General features: G+C 42.0%; 1 pseudogene; it reads right to left on the reverse strand.

The window, feature by feature from the left end:
* Positions 1-4,280: 4,280 nt before the first annotated feature.
* Positions 4,281-6,221, reverse strand: LOC126077434 (heat shock cognate 71 kDa protein-like; annotated as a pseudogene).
* Positions 6,222-6,464: the final 243 nt, after the last annotated feature.

A 6,464-nucleotide genomic window follows, 5' to 3' on the forward strand; every position in this document is an offset into this window, starting at 1 on the left:
TCTGTCTTAGGTTGTTGAGGTGAGCAGAATGCGGCAATGATGAAAGGAAAATAGAAAAGGGAAACCAGATGCTGCTTCTCTTCCGTTCCTGATATTTTAAACCGTGCTGCTGGGATGGTTAAAGTCGCTTTCTGCAGGAGAAGAAATGAGAAGGGGAAGGTAATGCTCTGCCAGTTAGACCAGTGCTGGTCAGTTAAATAGAACATGAGACACAAATACCAGCTGCATGTGTAGTTGTAAATTTTCTAGTAACCGCAGCTAAGAAAAGGAAAAAGAAGAGATATTAACTTTAATAAAATATTTAATTTAACCCAATATTACATCCAGAATATTAAATCCCCATGTGGCACAAATGGTTTGCTCTCAGCTAGTAACTGAAAAGTTGACTGTTCAAACCTACCTGATGGCTCCAAGGAAGAAAGGCCTGGCAATCTGCTTCTGAAAAGATTATAGCCAAAAAAAACCCCATGAAGCTCAGTTCTACTCTGTAACACATGGGGTTGCCATGAGTCGAAGTCAACTCTATGGCAACAGATTTTTTTTTTTATCCGAAATATTATCATTTCACCAAATAATGAATTAAAAGAATTATGATTATTTTACATTCTTTGTTTCACACTAAGTCTTTAAAATTCAGTGTGTATTTTACACATATAGCGTGTCTCAGTCTGAACGAGCCACATTTCAAGTGCTCAGTAGCCATACGTGGCTGTTGTTGGTTGCCATTGAGTCGCCTCTGACTCATGGCAACCTTATGTATGAGAGCAAAACGTTGCTCAGTCCTGCGCCATCTTCATGATTGTTGGTATGTTTGAGTCCATACCAATCCAACATCATATGTTGGTATATTGAGTCTATTGATGTGACTATTATATGTGGCTAGTGGCTACTGGCCCCTCTACTCCCAAACCTCTGTTCTCAGCAACACCTAAGAACTATCTGTTTGGTTGTTTTCTTTTCATTCCCAGATTTCCCCGAAGAGTTCGTTGTGAAGGCTTCTCTCTGTCCGGGCAGTCACTGCTACCTGTAAAGGTTTTGTTTCTTTTTGAGAGAGGTCAGGCTGGATAAGTGTCAAGAGCCAGAAATTAGATCAGCTCTGACAACAATGCGGCAAATACAGAGACTCCATTACTTAACCAACCCTGGTTAGGGTGAGAGGAAAGGATGAGGCCTTCACCCAACCTCTCATGGTTTCCTCTTCTTCCAAGCCTTCCCACCCAGTCCCCAGGAATCTACGGCCTATGACAAATAAATGCTCCATCACTATAGTCCCTTATAGTCACTATCTAGGTCTAAATAATCCCTCTAAGACTATAGTCTTAGAAGAAACACAACTGGAGTGCTCCTTAAAAGCAAAGATGGCAGACTTCAGCTTGTTTACTTTGGACACATCATCAGGAAAGACTGCTTGCTAGAAAAGTACGTATTGTTTGGTAAAGTAGAGGGTCAGTGAAAACAAAGGAAACCCTCAATGAAATGGATTGACGCAGTGACCACAACAATGCACTCAAACATACCAGTAATCATGAAGATGGCATAAGACTGGGCAACGTTTCGTTCTGTTATACATGAGGTCACCATGCATCAGAGTTTACTCGATGACAACTAACAACAACAACAAAAGAAAATCTATAGCCTAGGTATAGATGGTCCCTCTAAGACCATCTCTTTTTTTATATAATTTTTATTGTGCTTTAAGTGAAAGGTTACAAATCAAGTCAGTCTCTCGCACAAAAACTCATGTACACCTTGCCACATGCTCCCAATTACTCCCCGCTAATGAGTCAGCTGATCCCTCCCTCCACTATCTCTTTTCATTTCCATTTTGCCAGCTTCTAACCCCCTCTACCTTCTCATCTCCCCTCCAGGCAGGAGATGCCAACATAGTCTCAAGTGTCCACCTGATCCAAGAAGCTCACTCCTCACCAGCATTCCTCTCCATTCCATTGTCCAGTCCAGTCCCTGTCTGAAGAGTTGGCTTTGAGAATGGTTCCTGTCCTGGGCCAACAGAAGGTCTGGGGGCTAGGACCACCAGGGTCCTTCTAATCTCAGTCAGACGATTAAGTCTGATCTTTTTATGAGAATTTGGGGTCTGCATCCCACTGCTCTCCTGCTCTCTCAGGGGTTTTCTGTTGTGTTCCCTGTCAGGGCAGTCATCAGTTGTGGCCCAGCACCATCTAGTTCTTCTGGTCTCAGGATGATGTAGTCTCTGATTCATGTGGCCCTTTCTGTCTCTTAGGCTTGTAATTACCCTGTGTCCTTGGTGTTCTTCATTCTCCTTTGACCCAGGTGGGTTGAGACTCATTGATGCATCTTAGATGGCTGCTTGCTAGCATTTAAGACCCCAGACACCACTCTTCAAAGTGGGATGCAGAATGTTTTCTTAATGGATTTTATTATGACAGTTGACTTAGATGTCCCCTGAAACCATGGTCCCCAAACCCCTGCCCCTGCTACGCTGGTCTTTGAAGCATTCAGTTTATTCAGGAAACTTCTTTGTTTTTGGTTTAGTCCAGTTGTGCTGACCTCTCCTGTATTGAGTGTTGTCTTTCCCTTCACCTAAAGTAGTTCTTATCTACTATCTAATTAGTAAGTACCCGTCTCCCACCATCCCTCCCTCTCCCCTCTCATAACCACAAAAAGAATGTGTTCTTCCCAGTTTAAACTATGTCTCAAGCTCTTATAATAGTGGTCTTATACAATATTGGTCCTTTTGCAACTGGCTCATTTCACTCAGCATAATGCCTTCCAGGTTCCTCCATGTTATGAAATGTTTCACAGATTTATCACTGTTCTTTATCGATGCATAGTATTCCATTGTGTGAATACACCATAATTTATTTATCCATTCATCTGTTGACAGGCACATTGGTTGCTTCCATCTTTTTACTATCGTAAACAGTGCTGCAATGAACATCTGTGTGCATATATCTGTTCATGTAAAGGCTCTTGTTTCTCTAGGATATATTCCGAGGAGTGGGATTGCTGGATCGTGTGGTAGTTCTATTTCTAGCTTTTTAAGGAAGCGCCAAATCAATTTCCAAAGTGGTTGTACCATTTGACATTCCCACCAGCAGTGTATAAGTGTCCCAATCTCTCCACAGCCTCTCCAACATTTATTATTTTGTGTTTTTTGGATTAATGCCAGCCTTGTTGGAGTGAGATGGAATCTCATTGTAGTTTTGATTTGCGTTTCTCTCAATGGCACTTTTCTTTTTGTAACGGCTAATGATCGTGAGCTTTTCCTCATGTATCTGTTAGTCTTCTTTAGTGACGTGCCTGTTCATATCCTTTGCCCATTTTTTAATTAGGTTGTTTGTCTTTCTGTGGTTGAGTTTTAGCAGAATCATGTAGATTTTAGAGATCAGGCACTGGTAAGACCATCTCTTGAGGACACAGATTTTCTCTACAGCTCACTTGAGAAGTTTTCTCAACTTCGCATATCTCAGGAGATCCTACTGGCCTTGGACCAAAGGTCTCCATCTTGAGGAAATCTGTTTTCCGGTCACCACTAGAACAAAACCCACTCTGTACTCTCTCTTAGCTTCCTGTGGTTTCTCTCATTCATGGTACTTCTCATATTTTGTAACTCTTATCAACCTATGATTAATATGATTACTAAATATCTGTCTCTCCCCATATACTTATGTGGGGAAAAATTAATTCTTTTTCCACTTCTATGGAGAAAATATGGAGTATCAGCCCCCATTAACCCAACAAACCCTGTGGGTCATCAAATATTTAATATTGCTCCAAGCTCAGGAAAACTCAGTCCCAGCTCTAGACCAAATCTTCATTCATTGCTTCATTGCATCTTTAACATAATCATTCTTCTCTGGTTCCCATTTAGAAGCCTTTCCTGAAGATGCCTTGACCAACCTGTGTGGACCCCTTTATACTGCACTTCCTTCTCCTCCTCCAGTGCTCAGGCCTCCCACAGCCAAATGTCTGCCTCCCAGCTCCTCACCTGGTATTCAGAGATCATTAGAACTTTTCCTTTACCTAGAACTCTCCATGTTGCCATTGCTATATTCTTTTTTTTCCCAATTTTAAATACAGTTTTATTTAAGACATTGCATTTTCCACTTACAATACAGTGCTAGTAAAGTACAGTGTTGACTTCCTTTCCCTATGCATATTTCATATTCAAGTATTGAGAATATCCATAAATTTAGTATAGCAGTGTAGCTTTTAAAACTTCTACTGAATGTACTACAAATTTGGGTCTTTCAATTTTTTACTGTGGAACAATGCTAAGGCACCTCTGCTCAGAGATTAACTTAATCAACTTCTTCAATGGTGGATCCAGAAGAGCCACCACCAGATGGAGGTGCTCCACCACCAGGGAAGCCCCCAGGCATTCCTCTAGGCATGCCTCCGGTACTCTGGTGCAGCTTGGTAATGATGGGGTTGCAGGCTTTCTCCGCTCTTTCTGCTGATGTTCAAATTCTTCCTTCTCTGCCGTCTGATTCTTATCAAGCCAGTTGATAATTTCATTACACTTGTCAAGAATATTCTGCTTGTCCTCATCATTGATCTTGCCTTGAAATTTTTCATCTTCAACTGTTGCCTCCATGTTGAATGCATAGGATTCAAGCGAATTCCTAGAAGACACCGTGTCCCTCTGTTTCTCACCTTTAGCTTTGTACTTCTCAGCTTCCTGGACCGTACTCTCAATGTCTTCTTTACTCAAGCATCCCTTGTCATTAGTGCTGGTAATCTTGTTTTCTTTTCCAGTGCTCTTATCCACAGCAGAGACACTAAGGATGCCATTGACATCAATAACAAAAATGACCTCAATCTGAGGAACACCACGGGGTACAGGAGGTATGCCAGTAAGTTCAGACTTGCCAAGCAGGTTGTTATCCTTGGTCATGGCATGCTCACTTTCGTAAACCTGAATGGGCGCACCAGGTTGGTTGTCAGAGTAGGTTGTGAAGGTCTGCATCTGCTTGGTAGGAATGGTAGTATTGCGCTTGATCAGGACAGTCATGACTCCACCAGCAGTTTCAATACCAAGGGAAAGAGGAGTGACATCCAAGAGCAGCAAATCCTGAACATTTTCAGATTTGTCTCCAGATAAGATGGCTGCCTGGACAGCTGCACCATAAGCAACAGCCTCATCAGGGTTGATGCTCTTGTTCAATTCTTTTCCATTGAGGAAACCCTGAAGAAGTTTCTGAATCTTGGGAATATGGGTAGAACCATCCACCAGGGCAATATCATGGATATGTGACTTTTCTAGTTTGCATCCCTCAAGGTTTTCTCCACAGGGTCCAGAGTGCCACAGAATAGGTAAGAATTCAGTTCTTCAAATAGGGCACAGGTAATGGAGGTACAGAAGTCGGTTCCTTCATAGAGAGAATCAATCTCAATACTGGCCTGGGTGCTGGAAGATAGAGTGCACTTTGCATGTTCACAAGCAGTGTGGAGGCAACAAACAACCCTCTTGTTCTCGCTGATGTCCTTCTTATGCTTGCACTTGAATTCGGCAACAAAATGGTAACCGTCCTGTTGTCAAAGTCTTCTACACCTAAGTGGGTGTCTCCAGCTGTAGAGTTGACCTCAAAGATTCCATCCTCAATAGTAAGGATTGACACATCAAAAGTGCCACCTTCTAAGTCAAAGATCAGCACATTTCCTTCAGCACCAACTTTTTGTCTAAGCCATAAACAATGGCAGCAGCAGTTGGCTTGTTGATGATTCTCAGTACACTGAGGCGAGAAATGGTTCCAGCATCCTTGGTAGCCTGATGCTGAGAGTCGTTAAAGTAGGCTGGTACAGTGACAACGGCATTGGTAACAGTCTTTCCAAGGTAGGCTTCTGCAATTTCCTTCATCTTTGTCTGAACCATAGACGATACATCCTCTGGATACAAACTTTTGGTCTCTCTCTTATATTATACTTGGACTTTGGGCTTGCCCGCATCATTCACCACCATGAAGGGCCAATGCCTTATATCAGACTGGACAAACAGCATCATCAATCCTTCATCTAATCAGACGTTTGGCATCAACTGTGTTCGTGAGATTCATTGCAACTTGATTCTTTGCGGCATCACCAATCAATCGTTCAGTATCAGTAAAAGCAACATAGCTTGGGGTGGTTCTGCCGCCCTGATCATTTGCAATTATCTCCACTTTTCCGTGCTGGAAGACACTCACATAGGAGTAGGTGGTGCCAAGATCAGTGCCAATGGCAGATCCCTTAGGCATGATTGCTGAAAGTAGGTCCCAGCTAGTTGACAAAAGAAATGCAGTCCGGAGAGCTGTCGCACGTTCAATAAGCTTTTTTTTTTTTTTTTTCCCAATTGTGGTAAAAATCTATATAACAAAACATTTACCAATTCAATAATTTTTACATTTATAAATCAATAACATTGATTATATTCATCATGTCATACAACAATGACCACTATTCTTTCCAAATTATTCTGCAATCATTAACGAAAATTCTGTGCCCCT

Source organism: Elephas maximus, chromosome 5 (assembly GCF_024166365.1).
Source record: "Elephas maximus indicus isolate mEleMax1 chromosome 5, mEleMax1 primary haplotype, whole genome shotgun sequence".
NCBI lineage: Eukaryota > Metazoa > Chordata > Mammalia > Proboscidea > Elephantidae > Elephas > Elephas maximus.